Raw genomic sequence first — 20,237 nt, 5'->3', positions numbered from 1 at the left:
AAATTCCACGAGACGAGATGTCTCACAAGATTGAGTCCACGAGATCGAGACGAGACGAGACCGGGGGGGAGGGGGGGGGGGGTTAGTGCTGAGCTGTGGGGAGCGGTGCGGTACTCACATGCAGCGTTGGAGTGGCGCAGAACAGTGCTCATACGGAGCATCGGGGCGTCCCTTGTACGGTCACGGCGCCCTCCCCTGTACACTGCGCCCGAAGCGGCTGTCTAGTTCGCCTATTCACGTTCAAACTGCGGCGCACAGACGACGCCATGACTGCATTTGCACTTCATGCCACTAGGTGTGCTGTTTGCATGTTCAACCTTATTTTACACAGACACCACAGAGGAAGAAGGGCGCCGCAGCCGCTGCAGGCTCTCTCTGCATGCTGTTAGAAAAAGAGTGTGAGCCGGTAAGACGTGGTAAAATGTTCATTGATGCGATGCACCGTTTTTTCAATAAAAGAGAAGAACTGAACGATCGTTTCCGCACATTTTCTTTACGTCGTAGCAATTAAACTGTATCACAAGTAGTTTGTGTACTCAAAAGACCAAGATTCCTTGCGGATAGAACATGCGCAGAACAATATTTCATGTCCCTTTCGACCGAGTTTTTAAATATGAATATGAGCATATTCAGGGTTTTGCACGTGTTTATGTGGCTGTGTGCCATGTAATGTATTATTCCATCAATATTCCAGTTAACAAAGAGTTATTGCCTGCATATAAACGTACTCAATCTCGCGGCATTCGATATCGCGAGATCTTGCAGCATTTCGATCTCGCGAGATCTCGTGACACGAGATCTCGTCCAATCCCTAATACATATTGTATCTTAAGTGTAAATTCAAGAGCAATTCTGAAATATTTTGGGGCTGGAGCAGCCACTGTCCAACATGAGCAGTCAGACACTTGCACAGCAGCCACAGACATGGTCCTGGAGTCTGATGAGGAGCCATCTACCTCCTCAGCCATTAAAACATACTTGAGGTCCACTATGTCACAGGAGCGTCTCTCTGGACTTGCCATCATCAGCATCAATCCTATCGTTGCAAAAGAGATATCATATGATGATATAATTGATGAATTTGCATCAGTGAAGGCAAGAAAAGTGAAGTTTTAGATTGCATTTCACACCTGTTGTTGATGTCAGTTCTAAACAGGGTGAAAAACCCAGGTTGAAAAATAGTTTACGGCAGGATTTTCTTTTTTACGGAGCCCCTAAAGGGACATCAAAAACATTATTTTTTTAAGGGAGTTCTACGTGCTCACGTAAAGCTTTTACGTGCTCACGTAGAACTTTTACGTGCTCGCGTAAAGTTGTTTACGTGAGCACGTAGAACTTTTACGTGCTCGCGTAAAGTTGTTTACGTGAGCACGTAGAACTTTTACGTGCTCGCGTAGAGTTGTTTACGTGAGCACGTAGAACTTTTACGCGCTCGCGTAAAGTTGTTTACGTGAGCACTTATAACTTTTAAGGGAGCACGTAAAACTCAGCTCCAGTCCATAAGCTCCCGTCCGCGCGGATCCCTCCGGGGACATCTGCGCACAGCGTTGGGTGTACACCGGTCGCACCACTATAAGCATGCTCCGGAGCGCTACAGCAAACATGATTGCTGGTCTTGATTCAGCTGCACCGGCAGCGGATGGCACAGCTATATTCATGGTTCAGAAGTCCCGCAATTTTGGCAAAAAAGAAACTTTTCCGGATTCTGGATATTGATCCTCTCAGGTCTGAGGTGAAGGTAAATAAGGAGGGGCTCAGTGGATGACTAAAAACTGGAATTAAAGGAGGACAGAAACACTTTGTCTGGAGGAAGATCACACCGCAATGAGCAGCGTCACCGAGGATGAACAGACACCGGCGGAGCTTTGAATAGGTCCGTTCATGTAACCCTGATATAGCAAATAATGAGGCTGACACACTTACACAGCTCATATTTTTATTGTTTCGTTTATTTATGTCTCATACAGCAGCTGCACCATGGCCAGGTCCCCGCCCCCCCAACACACACACACCCGGTACCGGACCGGTGCTGAGCAGGACACGGACCGAGCGGTGCTGCTGGACCGAGAGCAGCCGTCATCATGGCAGAGATCCTGGAAAGATAAACAGAAATCTGCCGTTCATTGACCGCAATAGTGACCAATAATCAATAATACGCTGAACAAAATTAATGACAGTTTGTCGAAGTCTGAATAAAATGTTTGACTGAACGTCCACTGTCTGTATGTAATCTTCCGTCAGCTAATATATTATATCTGGGCTACTGGCATCACATTTTATTTATTTTATTTATAGATTTATTTTCATTCAAAAGATGACACAAAAAATATACATAAAAGAAAGTAATACATACATGAATGAAAACAGAGCAGAAAGAAGAATAACTTATGTCTGCCTCTTCTTTCATCAGTTCATATTTTTACATATTTTCACAATATTTACAAACACCATAATGTTTTTCACCGAATTTTACACTCATTACACACACCTATTATTTTTTTTCTCTATCTACCTCTTCTTTATCCAACCGCTTATATTCCGTCTCCAATTTCAATCATCTGTAATCAAAATTCAAAAACAAATTCCATTCTGTCAGAATAAACTTATGCAATGTTGGACACATAATCTCATGTGTCCAACATTGCATAATTTTCCAGTAATGTAGTTTTTACATTTCTTTTAAATGCTGTGATTATTCGCATTTCTTTCACTTCTTTCTGAAGGGCATTGCACAGATTGGTTCCCTTAACAGTCACAGTGAGTTCCATTATTTTTGTTCTGAATCTGGGGTTTTTAAAAATGTCAATCCCTTAGATTATAAAAAAGTTCTTTTTTGAATCTTTCTTGAATTTTTCCTGGTAACATGTTCCTATTAGCTTTATATAATATCTGAAGTATTTTATATTCAACTATATCATCAAATTTTAAAGAATTATACTTAATGAATAGTGGGTTTGATAGGTCTCTATTTCTATTATTACTTATAATTTTCAGGGCCTTTTTTTTTCAAAATGAACATTGGTTGTGTATAAGTTTTACAGGTCTTCCCCTAAATTTCCACACAATAAGTTAAGAATGGAATAATTAGTGATTTATACAAGTTAAGTAATGCTGACTGATTTAAAACTGCTTTTACTTTATGTAATACTGCAATCGATTTAGCTATTTTATTTCTAATATAATTTATATGTGACTTTCAGCTAAGGTCTTTATCAATAATAACACCTAAAAATCTTGTTTTATGTACCCTTTGAATACCATCTATTTTAATTGATATATGTATATTATTTTCTCTATCATTAAACAATATAAAATTAGTTTTTTTAACATTTAAAACTAATTTGTTGCTGTCAAACCACTATTTTATCTTGTTGAGTTCTACATTAACTACTTCTACTACCTCCTTTAAGTTATTTTCCTGAATAAAATCACTGATTAGATAAATCATTTGCTAAACTTATAGTATATTTACATTTCAGTCATGGTTCTTCAGGTCCGGTCTCCTCCGTCCAGCCTCCGGTCCGAGCCTCTCCTGGTTCCTACATCAAGTCCTCTCATGGCACCAGTGCATCTAAAGTAACTCCATCAGCCAGTACATTATTTTCTAAAACTACACAGGACAAAATAAAGTCACACACAATTTCGGAGCTAAACAGCACCTTTCCCTGCTGGATCTGAGCGTCTGAAATGCGCTCTGCAGCAGCGCGTGCGCTCTGCAGCAGCGCGTGCGCTCTGCAGCAGCGCATGCGCACTGTTAAAACTGCGCTCTCCGTGGCAGGATCCATCAGTTACTGAAAGTTAAAAATCCTTTATTATTCCCACAAGAGGAAATTTTATTAGATATTCTTTAAGAGCATTAGTTTTTTTTAATATACATTCACTTTTGAATCTGTGCTGAATATGTGTTGCTTGTGTTTTACGACATGTTGGAGGTTCGCTTTATAATTACGCTCCGCCAGGTTTTTCTGTGCTGCACCGCAAATCCACACTGACTCAAACTTATGCACATGATGTCAGACCTGATTTCATCTTTCCATACCATTATCATATTGATAAATATCATAATAGAATAGAATAGACTTTATTTATCTCACCACGGAGAAATTTCAAGTTACAGAGGCTAGAACACACATGGGGGTGCAACAAAGCGATTGAAATGTGCAAATAAAGAGTAAGAATAATTTTGAATCTTAAGAATAATAGCAGAAATCCAAGATCTAACTTTATATATAACATGAAAATATAAAAGGAGCTATGCACAAATGCCGATCTCATCTTATATGGCAGTGCACCCTTGTGCCGTTTTATGATTGATTAATAAATGAGAGGCTGGCATGGGTGTCTTTTATTGACTAAGCTACAGCCTGATGGCTTCACAGACTCACTTTTCAATGTTAACTTCGGTACTGGTTTGTTTGCTGTAGCGCTCCGGAGCATGCGTATAGTGGTGCGACCGGTGTACACCCAATGCTGTGCGCAGATGTCCCCGGAGGGATCCGCGCGGACGGGAGCTTATGGACTGGAGCTGAGTTTTACGTGCTCCCTTAAAAGTTATAAGTGCTCACGTAAACAACTTTACGCGAGCGCGTAAAAGTTCTACGTGCTCACGTAAACAACTCTACACGAGCACGTAAAAGTTCTACGTGCTCACGTAAACAACTTTACGCGAGCACGTAAAAGTTCTACGTGAGCACGTAAAAGCTTTACGTGAGCACGTAGAACTCCCTTAAAAAAATAATGTTTTTGATGTCCCTTTAGGGGCTCCGTACTTTTTTTTGCTTCATTCATTCTCAATTTATATGCTCTACTTTATTTATTGATTTTGTTTTTTCTTTGTTCTTTTTACTTTTTTGTATTCAAGATTATATATAGAGTTGCCTTTTTTACTTTGTTCAGATATTATTCAAGCATGTGCAATTTATATACTGTATTTTATTTATTGATTTTGTTTATCCTCTGTTTTTATATTTAAAGGTGCTGTAGGCAGGATTCTGCATCTCCGCCATCTTGCTTAGGGTTACCTAGGGTTACCTACTTACTTAGGGTTTGGTGGAAAGTTTTTGTTGGGCGTGGGGCAGGGCGGTTTGGACGGTTCTCGCGCAGGGCGCAATTGTAGCCAGAACTGCCTCTGCACGCGCGCACGCACGCACACACACACACACACACACACACACACACACACACACACACACACACACAAAATGTTTGTACTTCTATAGTTGTCAGGACACTCATTGACAGAATGCATTTCCCAGTCCCTTACCCTAACCTCAACCGTCAAAAATGAATGCCTAACCCTAACCTATGCCCTAAAACTAATTGTAACCCTAAACTGAAAGTCAAGCCTTAACCCTCAAAAAAGCCAAAACAGGTCAGTCGAAAAGTGAGAACCGGCAAAAATGTCCTCACTTTCCAAAAATTATCCTCACTTGTAAGGTTATAAACCCATGGTCCTCACAAAAAGTCCTCACAACTTTAGCTGTACAAGTACACACACACACACACACACACACACACACACACACACACACACACACACACACACACACACACACACACACACACACACAGGTTCTTTGATCTAAACACTTTGACATTAGAAGACAAAAGTTGGACAAACACTCACCTGCTTCTTCTCTGACAGTCGACTGAAAGTTGAGAGTCTGAGCTCACTCAGTTCTTCTCTTCTTGTTTCCTGGTTGGACTGGTTGAACAGCTGCTCCTCCTCCTCAGTGTTTCTTTGAAATCACACCCTCACAGTGCAGGAAGTGGGAGACACGGATCAGCCTATCAGAATAAGATCATGGGTTTTGGTTGTAGTGTAAAACAGAGAGAATAGACAAACTTCACTTGTATTTCCCCCTGCAACTGACTGGAATACATTCATTGAGTCTTCTGCTGACATACATGAACTTACCAATGTCGTGAGCAGCTGGGTTACTTACTGTGGAAATTGTGTTATTCCTGTTAAAACAGTAAAACATATCTGAACAACAAGCCGTGGGTTTCTAAAACACTCAAAGATCTATTACACCGAAAGAAAGCGGCCTTCAGAGAAGGGAATAGATCATCTCTGTATAACTTGCAGAAAGAAATCAAATACTGTATGAGATCAGAGCCTGTAAAAAACGTTATAAGGAGAAAATTGAGAGTCAGCTTAAAACAAATAACTTGGGTTCTGTTTGGGACAGTTTGAAAGCGATCAATGGAGTGAAAGAATGTAGCCGGAAAACCATTCAACTCAATGGTTACAATTCAGACTTTGAACTAGCTCAGAGCCTTGATGATTTTTATGTAAGATTCAACGATTCTGATTTCCGTGGAAGACGCACTGAGCTGAAAAACCGTCTCTCACCTGCTCCTCCTTTAAAGTCCTTCTTTGATGGGGAAGATGTAATTAAGTGTTTCAAAAAATGTAAACCAAAGAAAAGCCCAGGCCCTGATTTTATAAGTGGCCGCCTGTTAAAAACTTGTGCTGAACAGCTTGGTCCTATCTTAAACAATATTTTTAACTTGTCTCTCTCTCTTCAGACTGTGCCAGCCCTTTGGAAAAAGTCTATTGTGGTATCTTTTGCTAAAAAAAAAAAATCTTACCACACTGAATGATTTTTGGCCGGTGACACTGACCTCCAGAGTGATGAAACAGTTTGAGAAGTTAGTTAAAACAGAATTATTAGCAAAAACTGAGCATCTACTAGACCCTCTCCATTTTGCTTACAGAAACAATAGAGGTGTTCAAGATGCCACAGCTACCTTACTTAAAGCTCGTGTCCGGAGTTTTGAACGAGAGAGGTTTTTTTTTCTAATCCAATGTGTCGAGGTTCTGCCCTCCCTCTGCTTTCATGAACGACCAAGCCACGCCCCTTTAATTGTGCACGCTATTATCCGTCGGGTGAAAATGAGAGCCTCAGAGTCCTGCAGCATCCTACATGTTCAGCTGTTTACGGTGGATGTTCAGCAGACAGTGGATATATCCGAAGTAAGCGCGGCAGCTGCTGCATTGCTAACTCACCTCTGCCTGGGCGAGCGGCCATGCTTTCTGGCTGCGTGTACACTTTGACTGACAACACGAGAATGCGGAAACTCGAAATCTATAGGCTGACGATGACCGGTGCTTTTTCAGATAACATGGGGGTCTATGAGACGAAGGTGGGGCTCATAAATAAATTTTTATATTGCTTTATGCTAATATTATATTGTAGTATCAAACCAGACTGACACATTTAAGCTCTGTTGAAAAATGATACATACGTTGGAAACGAATGGAAACTCCGGACACGAGCTTTAACCTTGTGTATAAGCATCTTAAGGGCAGTGAGAATCATGTCAGATTGCTTTTTTTTTTATTTCTCATCAGCTTTCATCATGATCCAGCCTCACATCTTAGTAGAGAAACTTGTGGACTTGTTTGGTCTGGATGCATGTCTTGTGGGTTGGATTTCTTGACTTCCTCACTAATAGATCACAACAAGTAAGAGTGAATGGAACATTGTCCAGCCTTTTCTCATCCTCAACCGGTTCACCTCAAGGCTGTGTTCTGTCTGCACTTCTTTACATTCGTTATACTAATGACTGTTGTATTAGTCACACAAACAGATTCATTATAAATACGCAGACGACTCTGTTATTGTCAGCCTGCTCCATGATGAGGAGGTTAGCCAGGTACTTGATTTTGTATCCTAGTGCGATGAATCCTACTTACAGATCAACGTTCCTAAAACAAAAGAAATCTGTATTGACTTTAGACGTACGACTCAGGTTCCTCATTGTAGTGTCGTCCATAATCAGTGAGTTGAACTGGTGAGCAACTATAAATATCTTGGAACTATAATAGATAACTCACTTAAATTCGATGTGAACTGTGACATGCTCTGCAAAAAGGGTCAGCAGTGACTTTTTTGTCTGAGGAAGCTCGCCAAATTCCAGGTAGACAGAAGCCTGATGAAAATGTTTTACTGTTCTTTTATTGAGTCTGTTATTTCCTTTTGTATCCTGTGTTGGTACGGTAACCTTGCTGTCAAGGACAAAAACTCCCTAGGGAGAATTGTGCGCGTTGCTTCCAAAGTAACTGGGGTGAAGTTCAGCAGCCTGGAGGAAATCTATAATATTCAGTTACTTAAGAGAGCCAAGTCCATTTGCAGAGATGAAACCCACCCTCTGCATCAGGAGTATAAGCTTTGTCCCTCTGGCCTCCGCTTTACTGTTCCCCTAGCTACCAAAAACAGATAGAATTTCTCCTTAGTGCCTCTCTTCATCCGCGCTTTAAACGCCCAGGAGAAGAGGAAGTAATAGCACCTTACCAATGTCATTTCTCCCTACTCGTTGGTAATGCTAACCGTGCTTTCACTGTGCAGCTACTGTATATTTGCTGACAGTAGTCTGTCATTTCTTATTTACCGGTCTGGAATGTTCCAAGGCACAGCTTGGTTTGATGGATCCACCTTGCTGATCTGTTTTTGTTTTGTACTGGAGCTGGCTATGCACCATGGGCCATACTGCTCATTTCAGTTTCAGTTAGTTTATTTCAGTCATCTTTTTACATGGAAACACAAGTAGCATAATTCTTACAACTTAAACAATTAGGGCTGAAACGATTCATCGAATAAATCGAATAATTCGATTATAAAAAAGCTTCGAATTAAATTCTGTTGCTTCGAGGATTCGTTTATTAATTGTGTACAGTGAAACTACCGAGAAACCGCTAGCGTGTAGCGCCGGGAACTAAAGCGCAGCATGTTTCCACACGAGAGTGTAAGCCGCACGGACATGTCGGAGCAAGCAGATGGAGCACAGCGTGGTGAAACGACGGGAGAAATGGAGCGGCGTTGACACCGCCAAATGCTTTCCGCGATTTTCCGTCAAATGAAAACAAATGGAAACGTGTGACCAGCGACGAGACGTATTTTCGCGGCGCGTCGGGGCATTGAAGAGCATAATGAAGAAAATGCTGGCGAAAAGGAGGAAGAACAACAAAGAAAACGCCAGAAAATGTCTAAAGTTTGGGACAACTTTAAACGAAAAAAAGGGGAAGAGCTCGGTGCAAAGTTTGCACTGCCAAGCAGAGCTGGAGTATTATAACAGCACCACGTCAATGCTAAAAAAAAAAAAAAAAAAGCAACTGTATTCTGAAATTGTTGTTTTGCACTCCTTTGAATGCACTTTAAAATTTTAGGGCAGCTGTCAGTTTAAAAAGGTGAATGTGCTGTTTTGGACTCAGCCTGAGTATTATTATTTTTGTTTGTTTTTTGCACAAGACAGATGGCAAATTAATATCAATAAGAATTGTTTGATAATACTGAATATTGCCTGCCGTACTTGAAGTGTTTGAATTCGGGCCAACCACTTTTGAGTTGATTGTAATTCTATGAGTCCATTGTAAATGCTTTAAGTCAGTTGTTGCTGAATGTTCAGGAAACGACATAAAAAAATTACAGTATGTGATGATTTTGCCAGAGAACAGGGGTGGGAGTAAAACAAGTATTTCTTCTTCCCACTCCTTTTCAGGTATCATTCAGGAAGTTTTGATTATAAATGTGTCAATTGTGTGTTAAATTGTATTGATATGGCCTGAAATAAAATAAAAAAGAATAAGAATAAGAATAAGAAAGGGTATAGGCAGAAGTTTATCACTTGTATCGCCTACCCCTAGCAACATAAACATTACCAAGACAGCAACAAAAAATATATTTCCAAAAAGAAAAGAGCTAAACCGATCTAGTTCATGCAGGTATTGCTTCTTCTTCTCCTTATTTGTTTATTTTATTTTTTCTTTATGATTTTTATTTTTTTTAATTTCACCTCTCAACATCTCTTACCCTCATACATCTCGCACCCACACACTATTCTATGTTCAAGACACACACCCAAAAATACACACTCACACACAAAACACACACGCTTTTGGAGTAAGAAAATTGAAATCATGCCTGTCTTATAATTATTTTCCCAAGTTTCAACACAATAATTAAAGTACGGAAGGATCAGAGAGTTGTATAATAATTTAAGAGCACTTTTATTCACAGAATGATTAATTTTATGTAATATGGCAATTGTTTTTGACACTTTTGTCTTGATTGTGTTAATGTGCAATTTCCAGCCTAATTTATTAACTAGTATTGCTCCTAAAAATTTTGTGGAGTCCACCCTTTCAGTCTCTACACTGCCAATTTTAATGCAACATTGTTTGTTGATTTTTCTGTTACCAAAAATTATGTACTTAGTTTTGTTCACATTTATCGATAATTTGTTGGTGTCAAACCATTTTTTTAAAATATCAAGTTCCTTTTCGGCAGTATGTAAGAAACTATCAAGGTCATGCCCACAGCAATACAGGCTAGTGTCATCAGCAAATAAAATATAATTAATATTCTTTAGGACATAGCTGATGTCATTTATATAAAGGATAAATAACTTTGGTCCCAGTACTGATCCCTGGGGTATTCCATAAGGAACAGGGCTTTTAATTGAGTTTGTAGAACCTAGTTGTACATATTGCTCTCTTTCTGATAGGTAACTTTTTATCCAGTCATGAGCAACCCCCCTGATCCCATATCATTCAAATTTTTTTAGTAGTATTGAGTGATCAATCGTGTCAAATGCCTTACTTAGATCTATAAAAATGTCCACTGAGTATTTTTTTTTTTGTCTATTGCTGTGGTTAAATTCTCCACTAAATCCATCACAGCCATTGATGTTGACCTGTTTGTCCTGAACTCATACTGCTGCTCACATAAAAGTTGATATTTGTCAAGAAAATGGTCAAGTCTTTTTACAAATAATTTTTCAATTATTTTTGAAAGCTGTGGTAGTAAAGCAATTGGTCGATAGTTATTAAATTGATGCTTGTCTCCATTTTTAAAAAGGTATAATTTTGGCCGTTTTCATTTTTGTTGGAAAGACACCAGTTAGGAAACTTTGGTTACAGATATATGTAAAAGGAGCAACTATATAATTGATAATTTATTTTACCATAGTTATATCAATATCATTATAGTCTGTGGACCTCTTATTTTTGAAAGAAGTAACAATTTCAATTATTTCATTTTCATGTACGCCTGTGATAAAAAAAGATTTTACATTATTTGGGATTATTTTGTCATCAATTCCAATAGTGTTAGGTAGTTGAATAATTTCATTGGCTAAGTTGGCTCCTACATTCACGAAATAATTGTTTGGTTGGAGTCGAGCTGCCTGTCACCCCACTTTCCCTCCTCCTATCCGAAGTCACTACGTCAGCTGGCGGAGCCTCCTGAGCGCGCACCTGGAGCTTATCAGACAGAGCACGGTGAGCCCAGATGAGGAAGGAACACGGGTGGCTCAACAGCGCGAGCAGCGTGAGCCAAAATAGCCGGAAGAGTTCTGCACTTACCTCAAAGCGATCGTGCAGATGGGCGGCTGTGGTTCAGTGGGGAGAGCAGTTGTCTGACAATCGGGAGGTTGTTAGTTCGACTCTCGTCTCCCCCTGTCTGCATGTCGATGTGTCCTTGGGCAAGACACTGTACCCTGAATTGCCCCCGGTGGATAGACTGAGTGCCTTGCATGGCAGCTGCCTCCACCGGTGTGTGAATGTGTGTGTGAATGGGTGAATGTGATCCTGCAGTATAAAGTGCTTTGGTCTCTGCTAATGCAGTAGAAAAAGCGCTATATAAGTGTAGTCCATTTACTATTAAAAAAAAAAAGCGATCGTGCAGGCGATCTCCCCAACACGGTCAAAAAAGATACCTGAAGAACGGCAGGTAAGCGCCGCCATGTCTGTTCACTGTTTACTGTGGGAGAAGTGCAGCTCTGTGATGCGTTCAGGAGCGCTGGCGATTCAGTGTCCAGGCACACTGGGACATTTTGAGATTGCTTCAGTGAAAATTGGACACTGGAGTTGCTGCGGATTGTGTTTATTTATTTTGTAAAATGAATGGATTGTTTATTTCATAAAAAGAGAGAAATAAGTATTTACTACAAACGGTAAAACAATGTTTATATTTTATTTGCTAAAAGCCCTCTGAATTGATTGAGAAGGAATAAAGATTAAGATGTAATATAGATTTTGCATAATTAAAAAAGCGGAAATAGAAAACTTTGATTTATTTCGTTTAAAATGCTAAAATGTGTTTGGTAAAATATCGTTAATGTAAGGGTTTGAAATGTACTTGTTAAAATGCATTGAAGCTAAAAACAAGAATGATAAAATTTTGTGTCTGTTTTCAAGTACTGATATTGTATTCCCTTTGTTTTCTTTTGAGGTTTTTCCACCTAACGCCTAACGGCTAACGCCTAAGGCCTAACCCTGCCGTTAAAACTAACGCTGCAACTGCAATAAAAGAAACTAAAAAGGCAACGAGTGGAGTCCTGCGTGCTTCAGTTGGGGGACATCCTTTCAAGTGGGGATTCTGCACAAAACCTACACGCACTTGACAATAATTGTTTAATGAATTAGCAATTTCCTCAGGCTTATTGATAATTTCATTTCCCTCTGTAAAAAACTTTGGGCATCCTTGTTTTGTGATTCCCTTCCTGATTATTCCATTGAACACTTCCCAAGTTCCTTTAATATTATTCTTGTGTTGTTCTAGCTTGTTACAATAATATAATCTTTGATTACATTTTATAATTTTTAATAATTTGTTCTTATATATTTTGTATCGAAGTTCAGTTTCTTTCATTCTGTTTAATGTACATTCTATAAAGATATTTTTTTCTTATTACAGGCTTTTACTATCCCCTTGTAATCCATGGTTTTCCCTGTCTAGATGTGTGTGTGATAGGTTGCTTTCTAATAGGACAGTGTTTGTTATATATTGTCAAGAGCATGTTTAAGAAGGCTTCATAAGCCCTGTCTGGATCTACAGAGGAATAAACCTCTTCCCAGGTCTGTGCACAAAGGTCTGTTTTGAAGGCAGCCATAGCCTCCGGGGTTGTATGTCTGATGAGTTTATATTGAGTGGTTATAGGAAATTTGTCCTTTTGCATGAAATTATGAAAGATGGTAAAGACAGGTAGATGGTCACTTATGTCGTTTATAAGTAGTCCTGATGTAGTTTCATTACCCATCTAATTTGTACAAATATTGTCAATTAATGTAGCTGAGTTTGTAGTTATTCTTGTTGGTTTAGTGATAAGCGGGAAAAAGTTATGACTGTACATTAATGTGATAAAATCTGTCATTTTTATACTTCTTTGAGGATTCAAAAGATTTATATTCAAGTCACCACATAAAACATGGTGCTTCTTTATATTGCTGAACAAGTGTTCTGCATTTTGGATAAAGGCGTCGAGACATGATCCAGGTGTCCTGTACAGACAGCTTAGTAGAACCTTCTTTGACTTTTTAAATTCAATTTCAACTGATAGACATTCAAGGATTCCATCAATAGAGACTGACTTATTATTAATCTTGGTGCTCCTCAAATCTGAATTTATATACAAGGCAACACCCCCTCCCTTTTTGTTTATCCTATTAATGGTGTGTCGTTCATAACCGTCCAATTGTACTTCAGAGCACTTTTCCTCATCAAGCCACGTCTCAGACACGGCAATAACAGTAAATTTGCTAAATTGATAAAGATATTATTTGATGCTACTATAATTCCTGTATAGACTTCTGCTATTAAAATATATTGTAGCTTCAAGCGGCGACTTTAGGCAAGAGATGAGGCGAAGTCTGCTATATTGCTCAACCAAGGCTTTATTGTGAGAACAACTAAGCATGGGAACATTCACACACCAACACGGAGACAAACAATAATGTTGGCACGTAGGCCGGGTCACTCCCCAAGCAACCCCCCTGGCCCATGGTCCGACAGGAAGCAAACATAAAAGCAACACAAATGAAAGCACAGCACAGTAACATAAAGGCAAAACACAACCATAAATAAAGGAAACCCCAGGAACACACAGAACCCCCACAAATGGCCCCAAAAGTCCCGAACGGGGAGCTCCCATCATGCCCCGGGGCCTCCCCGGAACAGGCTGCCTCTAGCAGACCCCCGCGGTCGCTACAGTATTATGGAAAAGGCTCCATCCATGTTCACACCCTTAAATTGTTCATCAATATAATATTGACACTTTCCGATTAAATTGTTGAAGAGGTTTCCATTAGGATCTATATCACTACCAAACTCATTTTCTTTACAGTTTCCTTGCAAACAGTCACTTAATTCCATATCATCAGTTTCATATTCTGAGTACAGTTCACTAATGTTTAAAGAATACGTTTTGTCGCCACTTTCACTCGCCGCTCATTTTGTAATGTATACTTTATGTTATGTAAAGCTGAATTAAATCGCCCTTCAAGGGACAAATGAATAAACTGAACTGAACTGACACTGAAATCAACAAATGGATTCGTCAAAATCCACTATTGGGGCTTGATGCAAAAAAAAATGGCCCTGTCCACTCTCTTCTTTATTATTTTATGTTCGGTGTCAATCTTTCTTCTCTTCAGAGGATTAATGATACCTATAACATCATGAAAGACTCCGTTTAAACCAAAGGATGTTGTCAATTAAGTCTCCTCCTCCCTTCAAATTCCTCCTATTATGCTCGATCTCGTGAATTCAATCCTCTGGTCTTCTGTTCTTCACTATTCACTATATGGAAGCTTACACATTTCAAGGCTAACAGAACTATTAAAGAACACATTAAAGTGAGCCAAGAAGATATGTTTGACCTTCAAAAACCCAGTCGGTTTGAAGAAGGAACCCAGTTGGATCCGGTTGGATTTCAGAATGGACAAAGTGTTGTCCAAATCCCCCACCAAAGAGAAAAGCCTTCTCTCTCATGAGACTGAAACACCATCTTGGGCAAAAAAAAAGAAAAGAAAAGAACATCCAAGAAGAAGGAAGAGTCATCTCCCCAGATGTTTATCATTCCTACAACTCTATTTTCAAAATGGTGAGATCAGCTGCTCTCTAACTTCTAAAGAGGCAGAAAATCAATCAAAACAAAGAAAATGAAATAAAAGTGAAGGACACTGTCAGTCTTCTGTGACCTGAGCTGACCTCATGTGAATTTCTGGGGAGTGCTCAATCCCTATATGTGAGCTTCAGAACATGGCGCCACCGGATGTCCCAAATGATCCATTAAAAAACAGCCTCCTCCAGTGTTACATCAGCAATTCAGACATATCAAAGAATCAGAATAGTCTTTATTGTCATTGCAACATGTTACCGAAGTAACAAGTTACAACTAAATTGCTTGGGTTTTAAAGACGCCCAGGCAGCCAATTACGGTGCTCCGTCTTGAAAAGGAAACAGAGTTAAAGGAACTCAGACAGAAATTGGAGGAGGTGGGGGGGAGGGGTGGTGGTTAAAAAAAAAAAAAAAGTCACGTCAATTCAGATCGCGGTTCCAAAGGGAGTCTTGATTAGAAGTGAAAGACCAAAAAAAAAAAAAAAAAAAAAAAAGCCAACCTGTGCACAAACACAGCAAGCCCAGGGTTGGGGAGTAACGGATTACATGTAATGGCGTTACGTAATCAGGATACAAAAAATTGTAACTGTAATCCGTTACAGTACACGCAAAAAATATGTAATCTCGTTACAGGTACTTCTGATAAAAAAACACGGATTACTGAGCGGGATTACTTTTGAAAATCAGACGGAATATACCAGCAACAACAGACATCCGCGCCGTACACAGACATTGTGACACTTTACAGCACTTTACAGCACTTTACGGCACAAACTGCCACATCGTAGATCTATAAACAATACACACCATAGATATATAAATGATAGACACCGCATCGACCATTGTCTTGGAGCAGCCTCCCGCTCTACTATTTTCAACCCGCTCTTCTACGTTTAACCGTGAATGAAACAACCCGCGTTGCCCTGGATTTTACCACCTGCTGCTGGAGTCATGGCTGCTCCCAGGGAGAGAAACTCTTCTGGCTGGAAACGGAGACATTTTGTATTTAAGTCAGATGAGGCCCAGAACTTATCTGTACAATGTAAATTCTCCCTCCCAGCTGTGAAAATGCTCTCAACATCCAGGAATTCATCAAACCTGAAGAAACATCTACAGGTATGAAACACACCTGAACTCACAGTAAAGCTAAAGTGTTATTAGCCTGCTAGCCTGTCAGTGACCTGCTGCTGAGAACCACAGCCTCACCAGGCTGAACTCAGAAGAATCTGATGAAGGCAATAATATCTTCAGCCTGGATGGAGGATGTATTAGAGATTGCATGTTTCCTTCTGTCACTGAGGAATGAATCAACTCTGAACTCTTGGAAAAAATACTTTGCATGGCCGACCTGAACACAAAACACTGCTCCTCACTACAGCAGTACAGCTACACAGCAGATTGAGTATATAATATAAATGTGTGTTAACACTGTCAATGCGGCTCCTGGTGCTGATGCTGGACTGTAGAACTACTAGAGGAACACAGTCTGAACTGATGCTTCTGATCCTGAGTCAAAAAGAAAGTCAGATTCTCAGTAGGTTTAGAGGTTAAAGATCATGTTGTTGGTATTAATTGGGGCTGAACATCACAGAGTTCAGAACACTCAGAGCATTTAGTGTTTACTGTGTAGAGCTGTCAATACACTGTGAGGATGACAAAATGTATTTGTCTTTATTTTTTATGTTTGCTGGTGAAGTAATCTAAAAGTAACTAAAAGTAATCTGGTATGTTACTTTTTAATTGAAGTAATTAGAGTAAGTCACTGATAACATTTTTTGACAAGTAACTTGTAATTGTACCAGATTACAATTTAAAAGTAACCCTCCCAACTGTTGAATAATTTTATAATATTCTTCACATCATGCTTATTATATTATGTTATTTGCTATTATTCATATCATGCATGTCTCTGTTAGTTATAGTGTGCTAGTGGACACAGGTGTGGAAAAGACATGTATTCTTATCTCATGCTAGCTGTTGCCAAAGCTGTCCGTCCCTGGGAGAGGGATCCCTCCATACTGTGGTTCTCCCCAAGATTTCTTCTTTTCCCACTGGGTTTTTGGAGTTTTTTCTTGCCGGATGTGAGGGTCTAAGGCGGTGGTTGCTTCATTTTGTCTCGTTACTGTGAATTTGACATATTAACATTATGCTTATTCACTGTTTTTATTTTTACCAATCAATGTAACACCTTGAAGCCCTCTGAGGCAACTGTTGTTGTGATACTGGGCTATACAAAAATAAATTGATTGATTGATTCTTTTTCTGTTCTCCTACCTGCCATTTTTCATTTTTACGGCAGCCTCTTGGCAGCTGGACAGTCTGTTTTTTTCTAAAGCTAAGACTACAGGTCAATTGCCTCTCTGTCTCCCTCTTACGCAAATGAGGCTCATTGGACAAGGAATGTGACACTATGTGAATTGTTGCACAGCATCTGGCATTTGGGAAGGATGGATGGAGACTTGATGGAGAGTTGATGGAGGCTGATAAGGCCTCCGAAGGGGTCACGGACATTCACTTTTGTAGGGAGTGGGGAAGAGAGTCAACTGAGAGGCAAATGACAGGTTCACAATTGTGCCTCAATGGAGGGTTACAGAATGGTTTAAAGCAATTGTGTCTTGACGAAAAGTCATTCGAGATGCAACGTACTCCCAGAAAATAGTATAAATAGATGGAGCGCAGAGCGGTCCACGCGTCAGTTTTTTGGTCTACCTGACTGCCGGGGGTTTTGGAAATAAAGTCCTCTTTTTGCATTCTGACTCCGACTCTGCCTGATTGTTCCAAGGAGAACTACAATTGAAGACTTCAAGAACCAAGAGTGGATATACTTGAAGATTTTGAAGTTTTTCCCGGAAAATATGTTTGTGGGGTTTTTTTGCACCGTGACTGGCCTAGGATTACTTTTTAAATAAAAATCCACGACACAACCCTGAGCAAGACACATGAGAGAAATTGCTATCAGACTAACAGGTCAGCGGTCACAGGTACATCATCAGCGCAACACGTCATCACCACTAGTCATCAGCAGAAAAGTGTGGTGGAGACGTTGAGAGTGGGGGAGGGAGTGTGTGTGGCGTGTATGTGGCATTTCAGTTCATCAGTCGATGTACGTGTGTGTGGTTTGGCCCGCCTCTCCTTTGCGCTCCAGCTCGGATGGTAGTTGCCGGGACGGCCTTGAACGAAGCAGTCCAAAGGTGAACTTGGGTAGCAGCTGTGAGAGAGAGAGGAAAGACAGAAAAAGCAATCAATCTGTCCTTGAATCTTTGGGGAGATTGTTTAGTCTTCCAAGGGCACCAAACACAATCAAAAGGTATCTTATTTTGGCGGAAGGAGCCGTTTCACCTTCCTTTGCTCGGTATCTCCACTTTCAGACAGAAGCTGGGTTTAACCCTCTCGGTGATGGTGACATCCAACTTGCGTCTCAATCGTCCATAACCCAAATTATCCACCTTTCGAAGGATTTCAAAAAATGGTCAGCCGAAGCTTTTGACCGTTGTTTTGAAAAGACCGTCATCCCTTGGACGTCTTTTGTGGTGGCGGTCTTCTTAATCCTCCAGAGGATCAGGTCGCAGCACAAGCCAATCAGCAGCAGGCCGATCATCATAAATCCGAAAATGTAATCATCCACAATGACCTTGATGGACAGGGGTGCCAGGCATGTGACACCCCTCCACTTCTCCCGGGCATCCATCACATCCCCAGCATGCCGAGTCCCGTCCGGACAGGCAGGATCCCCCGCTCCTGTGCTTTTCATTGAAAAACTCGTATCAATTGCGTAGTGTTATGGCAATTTTATTTAATAAAGGGCTTCCGCCGGTGAGTTCGTTTTGGTTTCTTTTATTATGCTGTACAGCAGGAGAAGTCACACAGTCAACAGAGTAACAGAGTGAGTTCTGCCCTCGCAGGGGCGTGCAAGCCTCTAATAACTATCTGCTACGTTCACTCCCAGGGGCCTTGACTGCACCGAGCCATAGGCTGGACACAGGAAGACTCCCACGAGTGCCCGCAGCTGCTACGCTAAGATTATCAGGAAAAGTAAATTCTAGACAAAGCATTCGTGGTTCCCCACACATCTGAGTGTGTGAGCTACGGTTGTTTACAAAAATACCTCTGTGAGCACTACAAGTGAGAAAAAGCATGCATACATGAGAAATTTCCATTACAGTAGAGAGACCAGCTGATCAATTCCATGGTTGATAATTTGGTTTGTTCGAAAAACCAAGTCAAGTGATTCCTCCAGTAAAACAGACGAGACAGAGAGCAGCAAGCAGAAACGATAGGGAGGGAGAAGCAAAGTAGGGAGCGATAGAAAAAGCGTCCGCCTCCTCCGAGAGCCAGCAAAAGAATGCTTCCAAGCAGCAATATCATGAGATGTTACATTAAAAAGGGCATAATAGGAGAACAAGTCTGATAATTAAGCATAAAAGTTACTAGAATTTTGATGAAACTCAAATTTTAATTGTATCGGGAAGTGTCCAAATTAATTCTGAAAGGTTCAGATTTACAACCACAAGTGGAATATTTCAACTGAAAAGGGCATTTCTTTGTTTAAAAGGGACAAACATCTGATTCATTGACTTCAGAAACACGTAGGCTACGTTCACACTGCAGAGCTTAATGCTCAATTCGGATTTTTTTGTGAAATCTGATTTTTTTTGCGAGTTCGTTCACATTTACATGCGACTTGTATGTGATCTCTCGTCTAAACGGAAAACCACCCAAAAGTGTCCCGCATGCGCAGAAGAGGACATAACGACGTCACACAGCAGCGCGCTTCAGTGTTTGCGGAACTCACAAACAACAGACAGAATCTGTAGCTTTTCAAGCGTTGATGATTCATTTAAGAACTGATCAAACACGCATTCTTACAATTGAACATTGAGCAATCATTTGAGCGCAACGCTTCTAATCAGCCGCGCCGAGCTCCTTCTGTGTGTGTGTGTGTGTGTGTGTGTGAGAGAGAGAGAGCGTGTGGATGATATTATTTTTTTTCTCCATTGTCCTGGCGCTGCAGAAACTTGCAAATGAGAAGGAAGAGAGCCAAGTTTTTTGTGGGGTAGTGGTAGCAACAGAGAAACACAGCCAGGAGTGGTGGGACAGTGATGTGAGAGGCTTTAATGATACGGAGTTCAATAATAATTTTCGGATGACAAGAACTCCCTTAATGTATGTCTGCGAGCACCTTTTTTTAACACTCACGGTAAGACACACGTTTTCGGCGCCCCATATCATGACGTGTAGGTCGGATAAATGCGACCTTTCAGACTGAAGTCGCATTGCAAAAGATCAGATACGTATCGGATTTAGGACCACATATCCAAGTGGCCTGGGTCGCAT

General features: G+C 40.4%; 1 long non-coding RNA gene across 1 annotated transcript; it reads right to left on the bottom strand.

Moving 5' to 3' along the window:
* Positions 1 to 1,841: 1,841 nt before the first annotated feature.
* On the bottom strand, positions 1,842 to 5,691 carry LOC115394195 (uncharacterized). The gene is made up of 3 exons (XR_003932040.1): positions 5,627 to 5,691; positions 3,473 to 3,610; positions 1,842 to 2,093 (listed from the first exon to the last, which is right to left on the bottom strand). It is a non-coding gene; the product is annotated as an uncharacterized LOC115394195 (long non-coding RNA).
* Positions 5,692 to 20,237: the final 14,546 nt, after the last annotated feature.

The sequence above is a fragment of the Salarias fasciatus genome, chromosome 9, assembly GCF_902148845.1.
Source record: "Salarias fasciatus chromosome 9, fSalaFa1.1, whole genome shotgun sequence".
Taxonomy (NCBI): domain Eukaryota; kingdom Metazoa; phylum Chordata; class Actinopteri; order Blenniiformes; family Blenniidae; genus Salarias; species Salarias fasciatus.
This window is presented reverse-complemented; position numbering and strand designations above follow the sequence as displayed.